General features: G+C 40.1%; 1 protein-coding gene across 1 annotated transcript in view; it reads right to left on the bottom strand.

Annotated features, from left to right (window-relative positions):
* elfn1a (extracellular leucine-rich repeat and fibronectin type III domain containing 1a) overlaps positions 1-24,119 on the bottom strand; it is a 72,558-nt gene extending 48,439 nt beyond the window's left edge. The window contains exon 1 of the mRNA XM_056401899.1: positions 23,348-24,119. The gene's annotated coding sequence lies outside the window, so the exon portion shown is untranslated. The remainder of the gene's footprint in view (positions 1-23,347) is intronic.
* Between the last annotated feature and the right edge of the window lie 3,872 nt (positions 24,120-27,991).

The following is a 27,991-nucleotide window of genomic DNA, read 5'->3' as shown; positions in this document are numbered from 1 at the left end:
CAGGTGAAAATGTATTTAGAGTTCAGGAGAGCATCACAAAGTCACATCTTATTTCTCCTGGCATTGAAAAGTCCTCTGACTGTTTGTAAAATTGAAATCCCTCAGGAGAAATCTAAAAATGTATCCTCCCTGTATCTACTTAACCCAACATATTGAAAAGTCCGCACATCATTTAGAGTGTAATCAGCCCTCTGCTGAAATTATATTAGATCCCAGACTCCCATCCATGGGACTCTCATCAACTCAACATTAGGCTTGAAATTATGGAAAGCGTTTGTGTAAGGGGTCGGCTTCTCTCCTCTGATGAAACCTTAGGTGATGGTTTAGGGAACACCACAGTCACATATCATTTTCTTGGGGTATTAGAAAGTCCAATCAGAATCCATAAAGATGAAAAACTCCCTTTCAAAACCAGAGAACCAGTACTTAACTGGAGTGTCATAGAGATGCACAATGCAGACTTGACTCATAAATAGTTTGCCTGAACTACAGCACAAGGACCTTTACATTAGCCTGCTTATCAGAAAAGAGAAGACTGATGTCGTGTGCTAAGAATAGAATATTTTCTTTACTGCCACGGTCACTTTTTCTAACCTTTAATCAATGTCTTTTTTTCTATGGAGCTGTCTTATGTATTAGAAAAGCATGCTGGAGATTAGAGTAGACGTCAGAAAAATCTATTCTTTTTCCTGCTAATGTTAATAATAGAGAATTTTATAGCAAGTCAAAGTCCTCTAAAGCAGGAATAACGTTTTAAAGCTGCACTCTCATCTTTGGCAGAGATATCTGTTTGAATATTTGAAACTCCATCGTGTGTGTGAGTGTCAAATGGAGACAAGCTCCACATCCTGAAGCACAAATTTTCTATTTGTTTCATAAGGAAGGATTTCAACATCCATTTCAGTTTCATTTGGTAATGCCCACTATGCTGCTGTTGGTGGTCGAATTTATGGTTCAAATGACAAGCGCAGCCTTCCTGAAGCACTCCTGCAGTATTCTTCACTTCTTCACAGAAAACTGACCGGTAACATTGTATGCTTAACAAGTGGCCAAGAGCTCCTGTAAGAATTCTGACTCTTGTCTGTCAGTGGCAAAACATGAACTAGTGTTCCCATCCAAATTTAAATTGGAAATTGGCGAAAGTGATTAAGTGTGTGTTTCCACCCATCACTGTTTTGATCAGGAGTTGGCTATAAAAAGAACGATTGATGGTGCTAATTCTCCAAGTGGGCTAGATCATGTAATTAAAAGAGCGCCAGTCAAACAACAAGTGAACTCAACTGATGTGGAAAAACAAGATGGAAATATGACAGTTATGTTTGTTTCATCAATTAATTTAAAGAACGTCACAGTCTCCTAATCGATCCGCACAAATTTGATGTTTTCATTATCATCCACCAAGTAGTTATTTCAACCCATACCATCTTACCTTTCTCTAAATCTCAGGAAGCCTTAACCACAATGGCATCACAGCATTTCCCCACTTGGGCAGCCCAGGTAGATAAAATCACTCAGTTTCAACCTAACGCCTTATTTCATGCTTTTCAAACTCATTTTTAGCCACACACCTATCTGAGTTGTGCGTGCTGCAGAAACTAGAGTGGGGAATAGCTAGCTCCTACCCATGTCACATGTGAGGCATTTAGGGGACACCTGGGAATTGTAGCTCCAGAAAATAACCTGGGTTATACTCTCCCCCTCTGAACTGCATGAGTGTCTGCATGCACATCGATCATATGCCGGGCCACCCACCACCACAAGTGAATTGTCGACCGGTGGGAAACTTTGAATCATACCAGAAAATAGTTTTATTTTTCCAGCAGTGATTTGTAATGGTTTTTGGAAGGTACAAAACAAATTATGTCGTCAGATCTGAATATTTCCTGTGTTTTTTCTGGGGGCAGTTACAGCATAAACAATATATTTAGTCTTTTAATTTGTAGGACTCGTTGGTCCGTCCATATGATCAGTGTGTAATACTCATTACTTTGACAGAATATCGATAAACATGCATCAACTGCTTTTTAGGATTTCCTGAGAAAACCAATATTCATTTATGGCAATTTATAACCTTTAACAGCCTCCTGAGGAAATAACACAGGAGTTTTAAATATGAAAAAGACAGTGGAGTATCTCCAGATTTAACAGATAAAGAGAAATATTTTACATGCGAATAGACATCAGTTGTATTCATAAAGCATGGTGGATACTCTTGTGCACCCTAACCTTTTGGAAACGGCCTATTTAAATTTATATATTTCCAATTTCACAAACTAAATGAGCAGAATGTTTTGTTTCTGCTTGGATAACAGCTGAAATGGGACATTCGCTTTGGAATTCGCTGTCAACGAGGTGTGGCGAGAGAGATGAGGTTGAATAGGAGCAGACAGATAGCTTAGCAAGAGAGGTTAGAGAAGAGAGAAGAAAAACAAGGACTGAAAACAAAGGTGAGAGGAGAGACGAGGGACGGGGGCGATAGGGAGAAATGAACAGATGAGGACAGCGAGTGCTGCCAGCTCGGTGTGAGTGCATGTGTGTGTATGCGCGCACGCGTGTTTGTGTGTAGCTGCAGGATAATATGGTCACAGTGGAGGAACACACATCTCACATCACACTCCACAGGTGGGTCAACAAGGGGCATCTCAAACAGGCAGGCAGGAGCTTATCTTAATTCTGAGAGAGAGAAAATCCAAGATCCCATCCACACTGACTCTCTGTAATCGATGCTGACAGGTAATTCAGAGGAGTGCATGGGATAGCTTACAGCTTGCAGGAGTGGCAGGGCATTTGTGTGGCCTTGGTTGCTACACTCCATGCAATCAAAGTGCTTGGCAGTTCTAATACATGTCCAGATGAACACATATTTTAGAGCTGAAGAACAACTCAGCAGAGTGATAATGAGACAGGAAAGTAAAGTTTGAAGTTAATTGTCCATCTCTCACTGGCTGGAATACCCTTTTATTTATTCAAGTAAAATGATGTGAATATTGGTGCAGTTCCTATTATGTAACAGTAGAGCTGTTACAGTACATTACAATACAATATTTTATTTACTGACTTTCAATAGAGTCATAGTGGTATCAAACCTGTTTGCTTTTTTCCCCCCTTAACTAACAGGCTTTTTGCAGAGTCACTACACATCTTGCATGTTATATAAAATTAATTTCAGAATAATTTGGGCTGTTCATCATTTTGTATATGAGCGGTGCTGCTCAAGTCCTCCAACCTAAATGATCATATAGGCCATTTTTGCCTAGTCTTGGATAAGACCTATAGGAGCATTCCCACAGCAGGTGGACTGAACCTCAGGGCTACAACTTAAAACCATGTTTTTTTGGGGACACATCTTATCTATGTCTTGGCAAACTGGCACCGTCAAAAGTATGCTGAATTAGTTAACCTGTTTGCACTGTACCATGGATGTGCGAGTCGTTTTATGGAACGTCTCTTTTTCTATGATATTTAAGCAGATGTGTGGATGTTTGTGATGATTCATACTGAATGTAAAAGTGTGTAACATATCTGTGTGTTCAGATTTGAATGAGTTATGGCTCTGAGAAGAAGACGTCAGATTTTTGAAACAAACTGTTGCTATTGGGTGCAACAGGTTAAGATTTTAGTTTACATGGATTGTAATGTGTAACAGTGCAACATTGCATTGTCCTTTAGTTGGATTGTTTTACATGTAATACTGTGTGCATTTATTATTTTGCATTTATTTACATTGGTTTCAGAAATCAGTAGTTTTATATTATAGATATCAGCCGTAAAAAGCAGTACAGTACAACTCTGCATTGCCTCAGAACAAAAAGTACCTTCAGCATCGTCCCTGACACTTCTGTCTCTGTTTCCTCTCCAAGTCTCTCACTCTGTGCTCTTCAACAGTCTGAGTCAATAAAAACAATATTAAAAGGTGAGTGGTCCTCCCACTTTCCCATTTAAAACTAATGCTGGTGTTTTGGGGTAAAGTCAGACACTGCAGGATATAGAGGCAAAACCCAAAGGGGGAAAAAAAAAAAAAAAAAAAAAATGGAGGCGAGTGTATGTAGGCTAGCAGGGGAAGTGTGATGGCTCATGGCTATGTATCCAGAGCACATTAAAAAGAGAAGAGTGGCCCGGTCTAGCTGGTTCCTCAAAGATGCCATTGGCATCTCTCCAGTTTACTGAGAGGACTTGTTATGTAATTCCACAAGAGCCTGTTTTCTCATACTTCACTGTTGTTAAAACCTATACAGCCGGCTGTTCACAAAAATCCATGCGCTGAATGAAAAATAACAAAAAAAATGAAACAGTATGTGCGGATACAATGCTCTTTTGTGAATGTTAACTTGAGTAAGATGTAAATCCAGATAAATCTCCCGTGTCTCTTTTGCAGACACCAGCAGTCTTGTGCATACATTGAATAATATTACAAAGTGCATTGTTTTGAGCTGCACGTGCAGAGTAAGCTGAGCTGAGATTTTGAGCCATGCATTAAATATACTGCGCATGCTATATTTCACTATAATATAATAAATAAATTCATTCATAAAGACTCATGAAAAATAACCATCACATTATGATGTGTTGTTGTTCATAAAGAAAAAAAAAACAACATCCACCTGTAGGGAAACACTGGTATCGCTTGTTTGATTCCATATGTTGTTGTGCTTTAATTTTAGAGTTTCAACTCCCGAGAGGTTTCAAGCAACAACAATAAAAATCAATGTGTTAGGTTTTTAAAAACAACATGGTTTGTTTTTCCTTCAAAACCAGGAGAGTATTTTGCACTGCGGCGTCCAGCTCTTGCTGTGTATCCTTGTATAAGTGGTTGATTTCATTCATATGTATTCGCCAGAAAGTTTAACGCTCCAGCTTGACTCAGAGTAATTACTGGATACAGTGCGATTACAGGAATCACTGGAGGCCAGTGATACTTTCTGCACATGCAGCTGAAAAAAAAAGACAAACTTCTATAATATAACTCTTATTATTTGAGTGTAATCATTCATTTCTATCATTTTGTGGCATTTTGCCTTCATTTGTCAGTTCACAGCGGAGAGTGACAAATAACACGGGGGGGTGGAGGGCATGACATGTGACAAAGGCCCCCAGACTGAGGACATCGTGGTTACATGGCACAACACTGGGTCACCGGGAAGCCCCATGTGGTCAGGGCCGTGCATGGTTTGTGATGCATATAAATGCAAATGAATCATGGCAGGGCAGTTCAGGCTACAGCAGAGGAAGACAGCAGGCTTTTATACAGAAAATATACATGGAAGGACGAGGGTTTGTTATTTTGTTGTGAATGATTCTTAAGTCAAATTTGCAGATGTGGGGGAAAAAAAAAGACAAAATTAAACATAATACACAGACACAGAGACAATAGCAGAGAAATACAGTTTAGTTTTTACCAGTTGCAATTTTTAAGCAGATTAATGGTTTGATAGTTGCAGATTATGAGAAATTGAGGGTTGTAATGAGCTCAAGATAGTAAAACAAAAATGCTTAATCTTATTATAGTTCTTTTCACAGGGATTACAGATGCCTTTAATTACTTAATAATAATATTACATTTATTGAAAAAAGATGTAAACATTCAAATGTTCCAAAAGCCGCCTTAACCTCTGTAACGCTGCATTATTATACGAGCATGAAAAATAGATAACACGGGAAGCTGAATCTTTAATCTTTTTCTTTACAGCCCAAACATACACTTTAAGCCAAGTAAGTCCATTTGCAGGGGTCAGTTTCTATATTTAGCAGAAAGAAAAAGAGGCTAACTGAACTCTTCAGTCGTCTTTAGAACTTGTCGGCAGGGAAACCGCTCAAAAAACACATGGATGAAGATTTTCACAAATACCATACTTGATGAAGCTCTAGTCTGTAGTCACTCATGTATAGTCTGTAATGTATATAAACCACTGGACAGATCTGAAAGTTTGTGAACTTTGGCGAGTTTGAGAATGTTTCTGGGGAAAAAAACAAAACTTCTGATGGAAGCTGGGACAGGAGGGTCAAAGTCACTTTGTATCAGGGAGTTCATTTTGACAGTAAACTCAACTTTGAATCAATCAAATAAAAATAGCATCTAAAGTTCAAATGCCTCTTTCTCTCATGCAAGGGCCCTTTAAACTTTGGAGCCCCCGCCTCAGTTGAAACCTTGGCTGCAGTCCGAGCTATAGGGTTACCGGCCAAGCTCGCCCACACGAACCCGGCTCCAGTCTATCGGCCTCTCCCCACTGATGTATTCAGACATAAAAAAAAAAAACTTTAAAAGCTTTGATGTACAAGCCGGCCACCAGTGAGCGACATACTTTAGGCTATATTTCATTTTTAACGACTGAAACATCCTGTGCTCTTTGTATGATGGAAGCTGCACAGTGTCATCGCTTCGAACGCTGTCCACATTAAAGATTCATACATCTCGACACATTTTTTTTATCCTCATTTCCACCAAGCAGGTTTTCACACTTTAATGAATGTGGAAAAGATGAGGACACTTTGAATTATATGTGTTCTATAACGTGACCCTGTAAATGAGTACTTTGCATAGAAGTCTTATTATAGCACTGTTACTTACATTGTCAGATATGAGATTGTGACGTTCATATAATATAAGTTAGAATCGTTTCCTGTGTTACTGTGAGGTTTGCTTTGTTTAAAAGTACAGCGCTTGTACTCGGGCAGTCTGTCCTCTAGTTTGTAGTTACAGGCAGTGCTCAGTCTCTCCAGTCAGAGTCATATACATTTACATATATTAATAATCACATCAGATCAGAAAATCCTTTAACAGCAGGAATAATGAAAAGTGAAAGACCTAATAGTTTTAATTAAAATCACAGTGACACAGGCACGTAACACTACTCATAAGCATTTAACTGTGCAAATCAGATTAGACAGAAAAGGATACAGTTAGTCAAGCTTTAACCTCTAATAACAGGATGAGCCCAACATTCACGACAGGGTGGACTTCTCCTCATGGTCATATCCACTTCCTCTGATGTGGATTTATACGCTGGTGAAAATGGATTATACTATTTTAATCAAGCTCATATCTTCAAAGACTATCAAGGAAACCTAATTGAAATTTCAACCTTTTTTATGCATGATTAATGTAATTATAATAAAGCTAATTTTTTTGTGTTACATGCTGTTTTGAAGGGTTTTCTCACATTTCCAGGAATGTGTTTATTCCCATTAATGAAATGAATGATAATGATACTATTACTAAATGCATAATTAATGTTGGAAAGCTGAATTTATCATTGATTAATGCAAAGACCATTTTGGCTCCCACATGAATGCTGTGTTGATCAACTCAAATTCATGTATAGTATTATTATAATTAAAAGGTTCAGTTTGATGTGTAAGATAAAACTTTTTTTTTTTAAAACTGCTCTTGATAATTTGTAGAAAAAATACCCACCCAAAACAAGTTCATCATCATGTTCAGACAAGCATTACTGTGACAACAGATGTACCTCTTTGAAAAAGTCCCCGGAGGAAGGACTGGAGGCACAACGCGGAGGAATTGACAGAGGGACTGAGCTTGCGGCAGATAGGACTGAAGTCTGAGCGGGTACACCCACAGGGCTAATAGGCACTCTGACCCTCATGGGAGGCCCTGTCCTCAAATAAAACATACAATATATACTGTAGTAATATTCACTGCTCAGGCTTATTCCTGCAGTTCATCCAGCGCCCTATGAAGCACTCTGAGGATGTTGAAGAGCCCGAGTGGTGTTCGTTTATTTTAATGGTGCGGGGAGTTATATGTGCAGCACTTACAGTCAGACTGTGGAACATCATGCTGTAAAACTATAAGCTGAAGCCCAGCTGGCTACAGAGCCGAGCAGACATCGTTTACTGATATTGCCTTAAACACTTGTCATATTCGCCCAAGGTGAGCAAATCTACAGCACTGTACTGTAATGTACCGTGTGTCTGCTTTTAGGAATTTTTCCTCCCTGTGACACCATCTGCTTAAAGTCTGTTCCCATAGTGAGGTGTCCTCTGGGGGGAGAACGCATGTCCTGGTATTCATCACTCCCAGGTCATAAGGTGCTTCTCTCTCTGCGTCAAATCACTGACAAACGGTTCAAGTTCTAAGCCAGGGGAAGGAGAAGAAAACAGCGGGCTCTTCTTTGATTATTTATGAGCGCTACTACATATCTTCTGCCTGTGCCATGCAGGGACACTGTATTTTATCAGGTGTATTTCACTGATGTAAATCCCCTACATGTAGTGCAAGTGAGACGAGATCTGGATACATTATATAATGAGGTGAGCACCCTGCTCCACCCTTCATTTGCAGGTTATGTCCATGCCCTGAAACTATGAAACTCTCTGAATAGTACTTTGGCCACTGTAGATCCATGATTCTTTCTGTTTCTTCAAGTTCTTGATGTAGTAACTGTAATGAACAACATGTAAATGAAGCCTGCAAATGTAAAGTTAAAGTGGTCACTGGCAAGATTATCATTTTCCTGTGTCACTGCAGAGTGAGTGACTAAACTGAGTAAGTTTAGTCACTCACTTACTTATGATAGACCAGGAATTGCTTTTCCAAACACGTACTCGCATATGAAATGGTGACAATCTCTCAGCCTCTTGTTTCAACTGTAATATTCTAGTCAAACGCTCAAAGAGCAAAAAACACAGATGTGAGGACCTGTAATGATCACTTATGTTCCACTATGGCGCTGTATGTACTGTAGGTTGAGCCTATACATAGGTTAAAGTAAAGACTATAATTTAAACTTTGACTCTGACATGCATTAGTGAAACCGCGAAAACACACACATATCCTAATCCAATCATACACACACCAGCAAAAACCTCAACAAAAGCAGCAGAAACTACTGGGCAGCATTTCTACAATCTGTTTTTAATTTTTTAATAATTTTATCCTTCACATTATAAATGCTATATTTCTTTAAAGGTTCCATATTTTACACTTCTCTGCTGTTTTATTTTACATTTTTATATTCATAAGAAGATATATATTTGTTTTTTGCCAACCAAAAACCATCTCAGTGTAGTTGCACAATGCACATCTCCTCTCTCCTTTCTTCTTCCTGAAGCTCTAGTAACAACAGGTCGGTCGGATCACTGGCTGACTGTTTTCTGAGTGATTCAATAAAAATAAGGCAGATTGCAGGTAAACACTGTTTAGAAACCAAATCCTGTGCTGCAGGCATGGCTGAGAGTGGTGACTATTTTGTTGTGACATCACAAAGTTACAGGAATCCTGATGGCTCATTTTAAGGCTCAGTTTTTTAATCTATGCTATGAGCATTTTGTCCGTGGATTGCGCACTTTGATACTTTTACAGTATTCATATAGAACTTAGACCTGCTTTGTAATCAAAAAAGTCATGGAAATGTCACTTTCCACAATATGGGACCTTCGACAGATCACAACAGATGCAAACATGCTTCAGTTTTTTTTTTCTCTCTGGTTTATGTAGTTCATGTAGTTCATGCGGTTCAGGAAGCTGGTTGTAAATGTGAATTGTTGGCGCCTGTATTTTCCCTTAAGTGTAAGCATCCTTTTTTTAATGGCACTTCTAAGCCAACAACAGACCTCTTTCAACAATCCATCTTCCACAAAGAATGCTGTACATTATGTATTGCATGTTACATTTGCATTAAACATGTAAAGTGTTTTTCTCTCACATTAATGTGATGTTGACTACTTGATGTCTCTTTGCATTTTTTGATTTATTTATTCAATCCTTAGCATCTTTTCTTTTTCTTTTTTGCTCTCTTATTGCCTCCGTCTCCTGTTTTTGTTTTAGCAGCTGTGTTATTCTGGATTCATTTTTCCTCCAACACCTGAACTGTGTGTTTGTGCAGTCTGTCGCCTGAAAACATGCCTAAACAGCAGAGCTAACTCATCTCGTGGAAGGGTAGAAATCAATTTACTGAAATTGCTAACACAGAGAACACCTCTATTATTATTTAGCTGCTGCAAATTACTAATCAAAAACTGGCGGATGGTAATAATTTGATTCCAATGGTTTCTTCCTCAGCTTTTGATCAGCGTTATTTCTGTCAATGTTACTACTATTAGATAGGACGAGATGTTATGTTGAACTCCAGAAGACACTGAGGTTACTCCTACTGAGTTAGCCACGAGTTGCTTTAAAGAGTGATTTCAAATCGTGTTTTTGCTGATTTCCATAGGTTGCCGTGCTCACCTTGGTGCTGGGAAAAAGGGATTTAAGGTGTGGTCAGGACACCTGAACTTAACTGCTGGCTTATAGGTACAACAGAGCACAGTTTGACACGCTGACAGTAATAATAGTGAGGATCAGATGTCAAACAGTCAGTGTTTGCCAGTGTTATAATCCACGGACACTTGTTTGATCATTGAGTCAAACTGTGCTAACATTTCTTTAATTGAATCATTAACATGTAGACAGTCATGTACATATCTGTAGGGATCTGCGTCTTGGCTGTTTTCGGCTTTTAAAAATTTTAACCCCAGACACTGAAACCAGGGAGCTTGTCTATGAGCTAGAAAAACATGGCACATGTTTGAATATGCAGTAACCCAATGTGCGGTAAAGTCTCTTGAATATTCAGTGTTTTAGCACGCAGTAAAAAGGTTTTACAGGCTCAGTGAAGATGACTAGCCGATTCCTTCTTGGGAGACATGCGCCTTGAACACATAGTGACATAAACCCACTTCTTAGTAACAACCTGGGATAAAAATCACAGAATATTTCATTTTATCAAGGTACCATATGGAGTGGCACCTTGACAGTAAAGCGGTGCAAACAGAAACTGAGGAGAGAATATGCATGTGGAATTGGCTTTATATGCCCATGGGAAGGGACAGAGTCTGTCTTCAAATACAAAACACTTACAGTTTTGTCGCAGAGGGTTTGATTTTTGAGACTCCAACAGTGAATGTGCAGATGGAACAATGCACATCCTGGTTTGTACGGACAAGAATACACCCAAAGGGCTTTTCACCAGTTCCTGTTCATTTTATATTGCACATATTCATCAGATCACAAGAGGCCCTAACCGTACATATTATTCTTTGTGCATAGCTTCGCACAGAATTCCAAGTGGTCTTACTGAAGAAGTGGGAAAGCATAATTGGCGCACAGGCTTTACACATAATCTCCATATTTATTTGAGGAATAACACCTCACAGGCCTGACAATCTGGCACCCCAGATCCCTTCTCTCTCTCTGTGCTCTGGTCTCGCAGTGGGTGATCACCAGGCTGAGCTGATTCGGCCTGAAAGGCAGCGCTGTTTAATGAGCAATGGAGGGCGTGAGTGAAGAGACAACAGGTGGAGCGTCAGATTGATGCGCTGCAGCTGGGGTTGGGCCACTTTTCTCGCCAGCTGTCGGCCTTTATAATAATCATTTAAAAAGTGTTTTTGCAAAAGTGTCCTCTCTACCAAGACATTCGACTGTGATTTCATCAGCTGCTGTGAGAAATAAGTTATATTCACAAGATGGTATTCATCTGGCTGTTGTTAAGAGACATCAGCTCTCAGCATGGCAGTTATCCAGGTAAATATTGATATGTTTCTGATTTGCTGCTGTAAGCAGCAAGGATGCTGCCAAGAAAGGTCTTGCATCCGATCTGAATCATGATCTGTAGTATTTGGTAACAGCACTCTCAAAACTTGGCACAGCACAACACCGACTTCATTGCTCTGGGCAGACCAAACATAGCAATTTTTTCCAGTTGATGTGACTCGGTTCAGTTATTGCTCTGAAAGTCCAGTGTTCTGCCTCGCTTTGTTGCTCTGCAATCAATCTTCTCTGTAAAGGACACATACTTTTTTTTTTTTGTAAAAACATAACTGAATTGTTTAATCAGTTACAAAAATGGAAACACAAGTAACACAGTGGGATTCTTCACAAACACTGCAGGCCTTAATTAATTTATCATGTTAGTTGTTTCAAGGTCTCTTATTCAAGTCATTCTGTGAAGCACTTAGACCAAGGCCTTCAGACGGCTTCAGCAGATCACGCTCTTTGAGTAATTTGCATCGTATTAAAGCTGTCTGATAGAGTCAGTGAACAGTAAGTCAAGTATACAGCGACGCTCTCCAGTATGAGTGTTATGGTACACTGTGGCCTGATAAATGGTGTGAATACTGGCACACTTTTAGCATAAGTAGATGCTAGTACGTTTGCTCCAAGTTTGGAAGCAGTTTCTATGGTAACAATGTCCTGTCCTCACTTTCACACTGACAATCTGTAGATTTAGCCAGTGTTACTGATTGCATTGGAGCAAACTCTGCTCGAGCCTGTGCAGAGCCATAGCATGGACTCAGTGTGGAACATGTTGCACTCTTTAATCATGACAAGATGCATGTGCTTAGGTAAGCGAAGCTGCTGGCTGGCCAAAACTTAAAAGCTATACACCATCTTGACAGAAGTGCTTAAAGGCTTTTAAGTCGAGATGTAGAGGTGCATTAGAGGTATTCTGGCAGCTTGCACACTCTGTAAGTCAATAGTGATCAAAAGACATTTTACTTAATTATTTCCCCCACAAAACTCACCTTTGATCCCCACAATACAACAAACAAGGTCGTCTGCAGGTTGCAAAGACTGGACATATGGCTGATAAAATTATTGATGAGTCAAGTCACCCTATTATTTACACCCTGCCCTTCTCAGCTGGTCTTTAAAGTAACCATCCTCTTATCCGGCGCAGCTTGACTTTGTGAATCCTTTTCTTTGTGAAATTGTAAGATACTCAGTTGAAGTACTGGTGGTCGGTTTGCTGCTTTAGCTCTGCTCAAACTTCATTCACTTGAGTTTTGATGATCCCATAATAACAGAACTGTTCAAAATCTAAAGTGGGGAGTTTAAGTTTTGTTTCCCTGCCATCTTTCAGAAGGCAGAGACACAGAACTTCAATAGTAAAACAGATGCTGGGATTGTTGTGAGATAAAAGCCTTCTGTTACAACAGGCGCACACAGAGTCAAGAGGCTGTTACTGCAGGAAGTGGAAATCATCACTCATAATCACTTGTGTAGAATTATTCTTCATTCTGAATGAGAATTAAGTCTACATGCCACAATGTATCTCTGACGCAGGAAAAAGAAAAAGAGAGATATGTAAACCACACTGTGAAAATACTCTATTACAAGTAAAAGGCCTGCATTGAAAATTTAAGTTAAATGAAAAATATTACTGCAAGTTTTTTTGTAGTAAGTATAAAAGTATGCTGTATAGAAGTCATATATAAATGTTTTTTAGGTGTTTTAATTGCCCTGTCCTGATAAAATTTATCAAATGTGTGATGAGATACTTTTTGACCATGTGCCTTCTGCAAAGCCGTTGAAACATGCCCATTACAAGCAGCAGACAAGCAAACATAAAACAGCTCAAACAAAATAAAAGCTCATTTTGAAAATTCAGTATTCAATTCAAATTCAGCTTGGAAGAGGTGATTTAACACAAGGCTTTCAACAGATTCAATCTATGGTCTAGCTGCACACGCTCCTGTCATTAAGCAGTTTCCAGGAGACGTCATTTTCCATAGGTGACATAAACTATGTATTGTTTTTTTTCCGCCTCTAAAGAAGACTTCTTCTCGGATTGCTTTCTACGAGAAGTGGTAACAATAACCATCCAGACAATGTTAGTAAGTCATAAATTCAGAGGTCCATAGATTTCTATGATCAAAAGAATACTATCTGATGTTGACCAAGGTAACCTTGTTATTTGGGTCAGCTGGATGTTTGTGGGGGCTGCCCATCAGCCATCAGGCCATCACGAACTTTGCAGTATGTCCTCTGTATGGCTTCTATGGAGTTGGTTCACTGGGAAGCAATCGGCCCACTGGAATCATCCATCAGATGTTTACGCGACAATGTGGTTGGCTGCCGTGTGAGGGAAGATTAAGGGATGACCTTCACACAACATCAAAGCGTAGATGAGTCCTGGACTGATCATCTGATTGCTCCTTGTCTTCATGGCTTTCACTTCAGATGATTGTACACTTAAAGAAATGTTTGTTCAGTCGGTGAGGGGCAATTGAGTGCACGGCAAAACAGCTCCACAATCAATGCTCCGAGTCAGAAGAGACATTATTCAGCAACACGGTGAGTTCACTCTGAGTGGCAGAAGACTTAAAGTTGGCTTTGAACAGTGAGAGGACAATTCTGGTATAATTATGGTCTCTTTTCCTTTAACATCACTCCAGTATTTTTGATTTCATCATAACACGCTTCACCAGTGGCCAGGTAGTTGGCTTGTTAGTAGTGATGTCACGAGAACTGATAGTTCGGTGCCAAGTCGATGCCAAAATTCTGAAAATCCTTTTCCTCTACAGTACCATAGGTAGCAAAGGTAGTATAAATATCATAGGTACCAGAGATGTGATTCCTCACACCCTGACGCAGGCAGTATAATAACTCTACAAGCCTCCTAGACTGACATCAAACTCGAAGAGAAGAAGAAGGCAGGCACATTAAACAGTAACACTGCGTGAAATGGCAGCAGCAAGTGCAAGTGCAAGTGCGCTCCACACACAACTTTCACAAAGGCTAACATTAGCTTGTTTAGGCTAACATAGCGACAGCTCATAAAATGAGTTGGGTGCTTACAACAGCAGCAGCTTTTACTTTGGTGCAATGGTATTTGGTACCGACTACAAAATTTCTGATGTTGTGTTGTTAGTATCAGAACTGTAGGAAGTAACCATGAAGAGACACGTAACAACCACAAAGAAACCCCTATGAGGAGACCCAAAACAGTCCAGGCAAAGGCCATAAGAGACACAAAATGATTCAAAATGACCACAAAGAGATGCAAAATGACCACTGACACTGACATTGTGTCTCTTTCACACTTGGGAAGGGTGAGGTTGGGAGGTGGAGCCTGTGGGCTAATTGGAGTAACCAATAGCAGCTATTTATTATCGTAGTATTATCATTATTATCGCCTATTATCGTTTCATATTTCAATATTCAAAGGCCTCTATTTGCTGTGCATTATTTATTTTCCAAATACCCGTAGTACCATCCTGTTCTGGCGTCTGAACCCATCCCTGCTCCAGATGTCATGAGTTATCTTACTACAACTAAAGAAAACTGCAGCAATTTTAAGCTGTGATTGTTATATTTCACAGACTACAGCAGGCGGAATAGTCGAATGAGACAAACCGAAAAGTTAGTTTACTTTCCTGAATGGATTGTGATTGACAAACAGCCTTTCTAACATCAACACAAAAAAACCATCATTGGTTGGTTTCATGATTTATTTTGGAGACACAGACAATGAAATGGGACACATACCTGGAAACAGCGTGACTTTACAATTTTGCTCTCATGTTGCGTGAATCAATATGAAACAGTGAGCAGCGTGAGCTTCTTACTTGGAGAGATGAGTTACCTTAACTAAACAGATTAGAAGCCTCCAGTTGAAATTTGTTGTCCTTGCATTAAGAATCGAATAAATGCCGGAGAAGCTGCGAGAAGCAATCTGAAAAGTTTTTCTTCAGGTGCACGCTAAGATAAACTACAAAGGTTTGAGAAAAGCAAAGAAATGCCATTGAACAGTAGTTGGAGGAATTAGACTTTTTTCCATGTAGAGGCGGAGTAATGGCTGATAGCAGAGTGCAGGATAGAAATACCGAGGGTCAAACAGAGCCACACTGTTGCATGCTGGCAATGAGACAAAAAAACAGATGAAAACACATGTAGTGCTTCATGTTTGTAGAAGTCATTGAACAGGTTAATTTCCTCAGCGAAACATTAGTAGCTGTGTACAAGCACGGACTGGAGTCACTTAACATTCATAGGGACGAGGGCCCATGCATTGATTATCACGTTGCCACTTTTGGCACCTATTGACCTCTGAGAATTTTCATCGGTGTTTGATGAAAGGTATCTGCCTTCAGTGTAGCACGTGTGGGAGTGGCTTCATTTACAGAGCATCTCTCCTCTTTAAAAGCGGCTGGTTTTAGATTTCATAATTGGAAGGAAACGGCAAACTGCCTAATCACGCTGCATTACCAACCAGGGATCTAATCAGCTGCATCTTACAACGCTGTGTGTAACTGCGCCGAAATCTAATATAATTATCCAAACAAGAGATGTACAGCTCGCAGCCAAACACAACATATCAAGCCTGCTGTATAAAATGACTTTAATTTGATCGACTGACATCTCACAATTTTAAATATATTTTCTTGTTTGGGGGACTTTGAGTGGCTTGGACTTTGCAGACCTGCTTCTTGGGGTTTTAGATTTCCCCAAGGAACCAATTAATGTGATTGGTGTCCTGTCTTCTCAGTGTGAGAGAGATAGAGACAGAGAGAGAGGGAGGGAGAGAGAGGGAGAGGGAGTATGTTTGTGTGTGCTTTGCAAGCACATGTATGCCTCTTTGTGTGTCATGGAACAGACAGAACACGAAGACTTCCTGAAAGCAGTTCTCAGTCATTAAAATAATGGCTAGTGAATGGAGTAACTACAGTGTCTAATCATTTTAAGATGCCACTAAGCTCTAATCTAAATCATACTATAAAAACAGCGTCTCCACTTAAGATAATTAGCTACACCCCTTGAATGAAATACGTCATTATGGCACATTGTCATCACATGACGGTACATTCACACTGTGTCTGTTGGATGTAATTCATGAGAATCCCTCAGTGCTTTGTCCTTACGTTTGGTTTGATTGAGCAGGTGAGATCAGTTTAATTTACACTCAAGTGTGCACTGGAAAAAAAATGCATCAAGACTGCTTAAAAAAACCCGAAAAAAACAGGCCTGTGTCCCTTCAGTTGCAGCCTGTTTGTGTTGAGAACTCAAATAACAGGATACTGTATTATCATTCATCATGTCCCTCAAGAAGCTGCAGTGTAGGATGCATTGTCTCTTCATTTTCACAGCATCCCTTCTGTGGTCATTGAAGAGAATCTATGGGACTAATTCTGAGACTATTCATTCATCGTCTGTTTCTTCGTCAGACCACAAAAGGTGAAACCTTTGAGCGCAGCATTCAGATCACACTTTGTTTTCATTCTCTTCTGGCATCATTTGGACCAAAGAAAATGAACAATAGACATAATTAAACCCATATTTGCAACCCACATTAATGACGGCGAAACATTGCCTATGCTATGCTATTAGTTCATGATTGACACCTTCAGTATATTAGACTGTATAGAATGCTGATGTTTGACAGAGAACTCGTTTTATTCAAAGTCAAAAGTATGAAAAGAAAGGCCTGCGTGGCAAGAGATTTACAACAAAAAATAGCTTTTAGTGTATAATTTGTCACAGACTGTGAATTAAGGATGTCTACTAATGTATTATTTAGATGTGCAAAAATCATGCACTCTGAACAAATCCAAAAAACATCCCAATTTTTTCAGTAATATTTGACAACAGAGTTCGAAAACAAATTATATTTATTATTTGATCATTTAAGGTACTGCGCATGATTGAAATATTATTATTTTTGTTGGCAGTTGAACTTTTCTTAGCGATGCAAATATATTTATACCATCTGACTTGATTCAAAAAGTGATGCCACATGGCCTTTTGGAAATAATACGACTAATGAAAAGAGTTTCGTTTCATAAAGTAAAGTAGATAGGAGTTATTTTTATGCCAGAGCTCTGTGTGTGTTTGTGTGCAGGGTATTGGTTTGTGCTGTTGAGCGCACAATGCACAGAGGAAATATGTTGCATACTGGCCACACAGAGCTGCATCTTTGGAACCAGCGCTATGTTAGTGTGCAGCGTATCTACAAACTCTGCTTAGAGTTTTAATGTTGATCCCCTGCACCCAGTCTGTAATTAAAAGGTGACCAACACGCTATAGGGTGCATCACCTTGGTCATCAGCATACCCATAATCTGATGTTACGAAAAGCATGAATTCCCTGAAGGCAATCATGGTCGTCTGACAAACACACACACACACACACAAAAAAATCCAGCTTCTGAAGTGAGCTTTGACAGAACTGTTATGTATCACCAGCTTTAATGGGCTGTTATGTGCAGGGTATTCATCAAGCAGAGCAGGTGCCTGCAGATACATTGCCATGGTGTTTTTGTATCCCAGCATCTAATTACTTTACCGAGAAGATGGCAAGGAAGAGACAGAGCAATGTTCAATATGCCTTACTCTGCCATTTCGTGAAGCTTGTTTACTAAAGGTTTTGTCTATCATAAGGCAGCCAGCAGGTGGCTGGGGAAACTACACAGAAACAGTTCTGGCACTCTCGCGTGGATTAATTTTTGTGCACTTCTAAATTAAATTATGACTGATTCACACCCTCGAGTGAATCCCTACATCTCCGGGTTGATCCCCACAATCTGTCAGTGGTGCAGTAGCTCATTCCAGCTTGTCTCCAGCTTCTCCTTAGTTCTCAAGGCCGATCGGTTTTTCAGGGAATATGTAAAAATCACAGTAAGTGGCAGTCATCTCATTTTGTACTCAACAGTAATCAGCACATAAGATGTAAGGAGAAAAAAAATGAAAGCACACAGCAATAATGGTTGCACCTACCATTTTTTTTTTTTTTTTCCTTGAAACGCGCCTGGAATCCAAAGGGCCATCACTGCCACTTTCAATAAACTCCCCTGAGTAAATTCAAATGCATTCTTTCCTGAGATGAGACCAGGCCACCGCTCTTTGAATGCAATGTGCAGATAATGACTCATGAGCTGCTGATTCAAGGTGAATTGTGCTAATGTTTTATTTTTGCATGTATTCTAAGAGATATCATCTCTGCAAAGGTGCATCTTTGTTTTGCAGCAGCTGAGTAAAATGTGGCCAAGGGCAGCTGCATTTTTGCAGCACTTTTTGTATTTTCAGTCTTATCTGCTAGTTACAGCCTCTATTAGATATTGGAAATCCACAACCAATTGCCTTTCTTTCCTGAATGTTAAGTTACTGTCAATAACATTTCCTTTTCATGTCTCTTGTCCTGCGGCGCAGCTCTGACAGTGTCATTGATGGGCCTGTCCTTCATCAAGTACTCTACACAAGTCCTGCTACTGTAAAACTGAATTTGAAATGTTGAGAAATAAAGATTCAAAGCACAGTGTGTTCCTACAGTTATAATTCTTCCATTGCCATATGTTTTCAAATCTAAGATAATAAGTGGCTCATAACTGTGGGTAGCGACCACATTATCAAACAAACAAACCAATGAAGGTTAACCTTTTGTGATTCATGAATCGAAGGTCTTTCCTATTGAAATATGATGATGTAACTCATCCGTTCTTTTAAATGTTATATAATTTGACATTTTCATTTAAGTTGTGATCCTTAGGATGTCAGGCAGGCTTGATTTGGTGATAGTAACAGTCAAGCGGCAACCTCTGGGGCCTAAAAATGTCAACATTGATGTGCCAAAAACTGCAGTCCCTCGAATGGCCACTAGAGGCTGTCTCCAAAAGCGAGTTGTACAGTCATAGCGCGTCATAGCGCGTCACAGCGTGTTACAAAAGAACAATTTTGGTCTCTATAGCTAATTTCCCCCCAGATGACTGTACAGCGGCTGAATTTTTATATATATTTCAGATTCAGATTATATTTAGATTTTATGAAGGCTTAAAGTTCAGAATATTTTAGGGCATGTTGCTTTGGGTGAAAGGTGGGTGAGCGTATGCTCGCCACAAACCGGCACTCAACACTTGCCCACCTCCTTGGCCATTTCGGGATTTGCCAAGGGTTTGGCAGAGTCAGGCACTGCCAAGATGCTGCCAGAGGAGCAGCCCACTCTGAGCTTCAAAACCGCTCTTCAGAAACCTGTGGGACACCACAGAGGCTACGTCCATCTTTATTTACAGTCTATGGTAATAGTTAGTGCTGTTCAGTCCTGCCGCAAACACTTGTGGAGCAAACATTTTTTCAGCCGCACCACAGAAGAGCAACTGTATCTGTTGACAAACAAACTGGTGTCGTTCTAATGAAGAATTCAGTCAAATCATTTCAACTTGGCTTGGATTCTCGTGAGTGCTTTGCGACAAAAACGCCAGCGCGCGTTCTGCCAGTTGATTGTGTTTGATGTGAAACAGTGCCAGTATCTTAATTCAACTCAGTGAACAGTGAGACTGTTATTAATGAGATAACATGAGAAGCAGTAATGCTGGATTAAAAGTGTGCATCATTTCCTGTGTATCCCTCATGATGAGTTTTAATCCAACCCAAGAATGGAGCCCCCCACCATTAACATTGAAAAAAAAACATATATGACGAGGTAATTACAGATTGTAAATATATTTAATAGCTATTGCTGAAAAAATGGGACCACAAATAAGTGTGTAACTATAACTAAACTACTTTATATGGTCTTTTTTTCCTCTTTAGTCCAGACATCTAGCACTTAATACGGAAGAAATTACATTTTTTTCTCTTCCTCTCTTTGGTTTCCCCCCTGTGACTAATTTCATGACCTTACCATTCTTCACAACTGAGGAAAAAGAGCCCATTCCTCCTTTTTTTTTTGTTTTTAAACAGCTGAGTGTCACATGGGACACTTCAGACTGAGGTGGTGCAACAGCTCTTGTAAAATGCCACACACTACTCGCAGCACAGCATATTGCCGTTTGAATTTTTACGGTTGTGGAGAGCTGTACAGCTGATATATGCCATGCTGTTGTGCCATATGTTTCACAGCTCTGTCTGCAAACCCTGACTGGTCCCTTTGATTACACTTTACACATTGTTAACCATACAACCAGAGCAGCGCTGCTTGATCGTGCAGTTGGCCAAGCCTCGGTAACTTTTCAACAACGTGACATTAGTGTGAGAAAATAAACTTTTTTTTTTTTTTTTTTTTACTGACACAGCAAACGACATATTTATAAGCATAAGCACCTCAGCGCACCCATATCCACCCATGAGTACTTTCTGCTGACTGTATCTATCCTGTGTTAGTGCTGCAGGATAGATTAAAAGATGATTTCATGTCTTTAGTTTGTAGTAGAAAGCAACAGGAAACATGGGGAGAGAAAGAGAGCAATGATATCTAATCAAAGTTCCCAACTAGACTCAAACTGCGGATGTCAGTTTCAATTCCAGGATTTTTTTTTGTGCTTTAAACTGTATATCGTGTTCTGTACAGTCCTCTCCATAACCCTGCATGAATATGTGTACACTCACTGTATAACGTGCGTCAGTCAAGTCAGACAATAGGTTTATATCAGAGAAACTTGGTAACAAAGAGTTTTGGATGCATCAATTTAAATCGTCCTCGGTATAGAGCTGTGGAAAACCATAATGTGCGCTGCCATTTCCATTTAGAAAGGTTGGTCACATTTCCAAAACCGCTGTCCCCCCAGGATATCTGTCTCTCTCAAACAGCAATTTATCGTACAGGGCGGCCTCGTCTTTTCCACTCCTCGCCGTCATGAGAAGCTGTAATTCTCTCTCAGTATCCTCAGCACGATCTCTCTCTCTCTCTCTCTCTCTCTCTCTCTCTCTCTCTTTCTCTCTTTCTCTCTCTCTCTCCCTCTCACTCCTCCACAAAGAACCAAGCTAAGGCAACTTGCATACAAAAAAGCTGACTCAATCATCCAGCTGCATAATCAAGATAAGGGAGACGGGGACAGGAAAAGGGAGATGTGAAGGCTAATGCAAGAGACAGCTTTAGCAACAGCAGCAAAACGGAGATGTTTTCAAACAGTTGTAACTGTAGACATTAAAAGTTGGAAGATATGTGATTCACATTGATGGTAAAAGGCTGAGCTGGGGCTGATCTTCGGTTTGAAATGACTGGAACGAGGGCACGCGCTGACAATTAACAGAATACTTGCAGCTCGGTGGCATAAAACAGATTGTTTGAGCTTTACATTCAAAATGCTTTCCAGCTTTAAATGTCACCAAGGCAGTAACACATTATTTAGCCAGAACAGAGATGATACAGCACTCCCACACCTACGTCCATAGTGCAGCTGAGTGGAAAGCCACAGAATTGTTCCTATAGGCTTGTCATTTCTTTGGCTGTGACCGCAGGTGTAGGTTATATTAAACCTGGCATTCTTTCAGCATTTTTTCAACCCCTATGCTTTGGACTACAGACTGACCCCTCCTCCCTCTCTCTTTTCCCTCCACCCACCCACCCACCCACCCAACTGCTACCACCACCACCTCCTCCTCTTTCTCACACAGAGAATTCACTCTTCATTTGTGTGAAACACTTCAGAGCTGGCTACTAAACATTTTTGAAAATTTAGACTGTACTGACTTAAAAAGAAAAAAGAAAAGAAAAAGTCGATTCATTTGAATCAATCCTTGTGCAGTTAAAATCAGATTCATGTCTAGCATGCAGTTTGTAGTATGTATTTCCCAGACAGATGGCTCAGATGCTGCAAAATCCTCAGCTAATCTTTGTGAGACTGCACAGGGCCACTGCGTTGTAAGCACAAGCCTGTGTAATGACAACATAATAGTTTCTGGCCATGCAGAGCACTAATCATTTAATATTTGTGCTTTAAACTGTCTGAATCATGACTTAATGCAAGGTTTGATATGGTGGAGCGTCCTTTTAGCTTGATGGGCAGTTTGATGAAACTGGCAGTCATTCTGTGACTGTGTAGGCTGAGTAGGCCTGGTGGTGTAGTAGAAAAAGCTTCTTTTTTTTAATTATTATTATTATTATTAATTTGTGTTTAAAATCAAAATGATGTAATAAGTAATAGCTACCCTTCTCATTAGCGTTTAGTTCTCATTTGAACGTGAATTAATGTAAGTTGTATGTGTGTGGAAGAAAGAGGTGAAATGAAGTTGAGCCGTTGCAGGTTCAGTGGAGAGCGGCCGGGGAGCTGTCCGTGGTGCTGAAGGCACATCTCACGCGGGCGGTGTTATACCGGAGGTCTACAGTTGCGAAGTGCCCACAGTACTTTCACTGGAGCTGTATCAGGTGGAGGGTTTGCACGGCATTACAAACGCAAAATCTATTCTGTCATAAAAACGCACCACTGTTTAGGTAAATGAATATTCACATTGATAAAACTTCAACTTAAAAGACTATTTGCAACACACACACACACACACACACACACACACACACACACACACAAGCACACGCACATGAATCGCAGTCGAGGCGATAAAAGTGCCTCCATGTCCCGCTCACAGGACGTGACAGCTTGGAAAAGGTCTCACAGAAACAGAAGCTAAAAGCACCGACTTCTGCAAGTTCAGCTGTGCGTTTTCTAACGTTTGTATTCACTTAGTAACATTTAGATTTTTGCAAGAGCACAACAGTCCAACATTAATATTCAATCCTTAAAGCGTAGCGCCTAAAGACAGCTATAGGCGGATCCAAAAGACATAAAGTAGGATACAGTATGCTGTGCGTAAAACTCTGCGACATTAAAGTGTAAAATCCAGCAACACTGTGCCAGCTTACCTGCTTGACGATCGCGGAGCAAGAGCCTCTTCCCGATACAAAGCTGGCAGCTTACTGTATGTCACCACGAACACGAGACATTTTCAAAGAGACGGGAGATTTTTTTCTGTCAGATTGTCAAAAAAAAAAAAAAAAGTAATAATAATAATAGTAGAAATAAAAAGAATCCCAGTTTTCTGTTTTCGGTTTGAAGGCGCACAAAGCGGCGGCTGACTGCGTCGAGATAGAGTCTCAAAGATCCATTTAGCGGTGAGTGATTTAATTCAGGGCTGAGCTCCTCTCAGCGCTCGCCTTTATGTATGCTGAACAGACCCGGAGCCCTGCTTGGCTTTTTCTATTACACCGAGAGCTGACACCGGCGTTTAACCACAGTCAAAGGAGGCGGGTAGGTTAGGTAGGTAGGTAGGCAGGTAGGTAGGTATCTACTGTATCAGTTGGGGAAGCTGTGGGGAGTAAGTGCGAGAGGAGCGCATGTTGATCCTCCTGTCTAGCCGAGGCAAAGTTTAAATCTCATAATAAGATTGTTTGTCACCGCGAGGCTATAAATGGTGGCGGGTTCAACACGGATGCCGGGAGGGTTTATGCCAACTCCAGCGGCTGAAGTGAAAAACGCATGGTCGTCAGTGTCTCGTAGAGAAGAAAAAAACAAAAAAACAACAACAACAACAAAGGCAAAATATTGTCACGTTAATGAAGACAGTGCGACTGAGAAGTGTCAGCGACGTCACATACATGGGGCTTTGGGGCTTGAGCAGCTTCTCTATGAGCAAACTTTCCTCCCCCCCCCCCCCCCCCCCCCCCCCCCCCCTCCTCTGAATATGGGCTGCAGCGCCGCGCTGGAAATGCTTTTGAATTGCTCAATTTCACAGTCGAGTTGGGGGTGTGTTCAATTTGGTATTGCATGAAAGGAGATCTTTTTCTTTTTTTTTCCTCCTCGCACAAAGGTCCATTGGTCCGACCAGCAGGGGGCTCCTTAATATTCAAAAGAAGTTGTTAATATGTCCGTTTAATACTATTTGGTGTGACTATGTGATGTTCTAATTAAAAGAAATGAATGTGTCTACAGATTGTTTCTGAAAAATGGCGTCTTTATACTGTAGTCAGTATGATTTCAGTCTTAAGTCTTAATGCATGTTTACAGGCATGTGTCATGACAGCACACAGGCACAGTAACATAAATGGACAAGTACAAAAAAAAAGAAAAAAGGAGCACATTGTGTTTGCACTTGTCTGTAAATTTCAGGGTTAAATGTAGGAGGCGTAGGGAAAGGGAGGAGACAGGGTAGCTATTGAAGTAGACCATACTTCACTGAAGAGGTCAGGCCTTGGTCCCTGTGATAGTAAATCAATACATATCAATGATAAATTATTAAATGCAAGAACCTCCAGAATACAAATTCCCACCCATATGCACCTGCGCCCGCTCAGTGTGATAGAGGACGGTGCTTAAAAGAAACAGGAGATGTTAATATGTTTAAATGTAGGTGTATTTGAATTTGTGGTTACCCAACTGTTTCTTCACTCTGTTTATTTACAAAATCACGCAAAGGTTATCACACAGATGTGATCACAACATGGTCAAACCTGCAGTCGAAGTCATGGCAAGGTTGATGGAACCCCTGCTTGAATGGGATCAGTGCAAGAGGAGCAGAAAAAATATAGAAAATGGTAGCTGTGGCTAAATCTGATGTGTGCCTCAAGGGTTAAAGCCAGATCGTCTGTCCCTGTGTAAATGCAGTTCCAGATTTAATTTATGGAGAGTGCAGCCTGATGTCCTCTGTAATGACGTAGTCTTGGGGATGACCCGAGCAAGTCGGGAAGCGGCAGCCAGGCTGCAGATGCTCTTCTCTGAGAGGGAGCAAGTGGTTGTGTGAGGACTTGGCACAGATGCTGCAATGTCTTGTCTCATTGCAGCAGTCACATTGGAGCTGCGAAATGTGGACATAGACAGCCCGGCCCAGGAAGTCACAGCACTGCAGCTGCAGCACTCTGAATGACAGACACACTGTATCAGGCTCTCTAATATCTTCACAACCCCGGGGCGAACCTGAAATGTGACCCCTTACAGACACCGACGGCCCTCTGCGCTCGTCACTGCACACCACCTTGAATTCACAAAATACAGGTTGGAAGATATGAGGGCCCACAGCTGGCAGAATAAGGAAGAACCAATGGTCTTATTCTTCTTTTGAGCAGCTAAAGCTACATGAATTTTGACAAATGACAATGTTTCTGCTTTGATTCTGAATCCTAACACACTAAATATTACTTATGATATATTGGAGAAGGCCTTTTTTTTTATTGGCTCTTTGTCTTGTTTATTTTTTATTCAGATGTGACATGAGGACTCTGCAGAGTGCAGCAGGTGGGATGGGCTTTTAGAATGAACCTTCCCAGCTGAATTTACCTGGAGGGCACAGTTGCTTTAATGTTGTCCAGGTATGAGCTTTGATTCCCAATGGAATGAGGTGCCTTTGTTCATAATATACTAATGATTTATAATGCACAGTTGAGGTAAGTATATATACTATATAGGGGACTGTATAATGTGTAATGCAGTGGCTTCTTCTCACCCTGCTGCTGGGTTTATTGATGTAGCAGGTTTGTGGGTTTTGAGAAAATCAAGAAATCTAGTTTGTGTTTTGGTACAAGGTGATACCATATGTAACAAACAGGCTTTGCATACAATCCAAGGTGGCAGTATGTGTGTTTACATTGTAATATTTAACACTCTAGTTATTCTGTCACTTTGCATTTGAGCGGCTTTACCACTTTTCCAGCTAAACTGATGTTTTCAGGGGTTTTAACTCGAAGCTGAGCATTACATTCAACCTGATTGTCCCTTCCCGACAAGCAAGCGCAGCATTGAATTTGTCACTTCACAACAGTGTACACATGCTTTAAGCTACATTTTATTACTTCACCTCAGCAAATGCTAAAATCAAACATTAGTCTCAATTATTGTGTCTCTGATTTTCCAGTCTACTATTTCACGAATGGCTGAGCAAAGTCTGAATATTGCATTCAAAACAACAAACAAATCTTTCATTGATATGCATCTTATTTCCTTTTTTCTTTAACTTTTTCACACATATCCCGTATTTACATATTGACTATTTAAGTTTAATACAAATGCATATTTTAATTCGAATCTATCTGAGCTATTGTGAAGAAAAAAAAATACTAAATTAAACTCAAGAATCTGTCCTTGAGATTCCAGAAACAATGATAAATATTTTAGCCTCCATAAAACTTCAATGGTAATTCTAACCATTGAAGTGGTTAGGTTAGGTTGTAGATGCAGGCTTTGGTATTGCTCAGGAACTGATTTGATTACCTGTGGCTTGTCTAAAACTCTGTGGTGGTACCACTGGTTTTAGAAATTTAAATCAAGTTAAGAACATCTACATATAACTGAAATTTAGGTTTTTAAATACTTAAGTGTAATAGGCAATTTTAAAAGACAAACATGACAGCAATACCGCTTTTGTTATCAGACTTTGACTTGTTTTGCTTCAGAGGAGACTGCTATTGCGCCATGTAAATCTGGAGAAACTGCTGCAAGTGGAAAGATTATAATGTCACTAAATGAAGTCCAGTCAGTCCGGGTGGAGAAGAAAAGGAGACAGATAGGTGGAATGTATTATTCAAATCCTTCATTTACTGGCTAAGCCAATTTGGTGCTGAGGCAAGTACCAGTGCTGGCAGTGATTCAAGGGAGGAGACGGTGACTGCTGGTTGATATAATGGAATATGTGCTGTCAGTGAAGTGCAGGAGATCCATCTTACTGGTGAAGCAGTGCGACGGGCAGCTCTGCTTCACCAATGATGTTATGTGCGAGAAATAGGGAGCTGCACTCAGAGGTGCTTGTTGCCATTTAACAGCCCTACTTACATACCTTGTTATTGTCTTCATAGCAACACACAGACATGATGAACAGATGGAGTGTTGCAGCGGTGTGAAGGGACTGCACATGTCTTGGCATTAATGTCTCTCTGCTATTGTTCCCGTCTTCTCTGTTGTCATCCCTGTTTACAGACGACAAATACAGAGGTAAGATTAAACCAAGGACAAAATGAAATGAATGACAGCATAGTAAAGAGCAGTCAGCTGATCCTGGTAGAATAATAAACAGTGACCCAATGACAAAATGGAGTTACTTGGTGATATAGTAAATATATATATATTTATTTATTTATTTATTTTCTTCGAAGAATCCATAAATATGATGTTGTCACACACGTGCACATCTGAATACAAATATTAGCAGTGGTAGAGGAAGTCTTTTACAATGCCATACTGTAAACATTCTAAACGTACATGCCCTGCATTTGAAATGGTATTTAAGTAAAAGTACCCCACTAATAGTATATTATAAGTGATGCATTCATGTTCAAGCAGCATTTGCAGAAGGTGGAGGTAATTTTAACAATTTTATATACGGCTTCAACTGATGAGCATTTTCATTAAGGATCAATCAGCTGGTTATTTTCTTGGCTAGTCCATTCATTGTTTATTTATTGTCATAAGAAAAAAGTGAGAAATGTCCATCATAATTACCTAGAACTCAAATTAACAACCTCAGATGTCTTGCTTTGTCTGATTGTTATGGCCCGGCTCTGAAACCATAGCAAATAAGCTTA

This window comes from Seriola aureovittata, chromosome 17, assembly GCF_021018895.1.
Source record: "Seriola aureovittata isolate HTS-2021-v1 ecotype China chromosome 17, ASM2101889v1, whole genome shotgun sequence".
NCBI classification, from domain to species: domain Eukaryota; kingdom Metazoa; phylum Chordata; class Actinopteri; order Carangiformes; family Carangidae; genus Seriola; species Seriola aureovittata.
The sequence above is the reverse complement of the archived record's forward strand: the minus strand, read 5'-3'. Positions and strand labels throughout refer to the sequence as shown.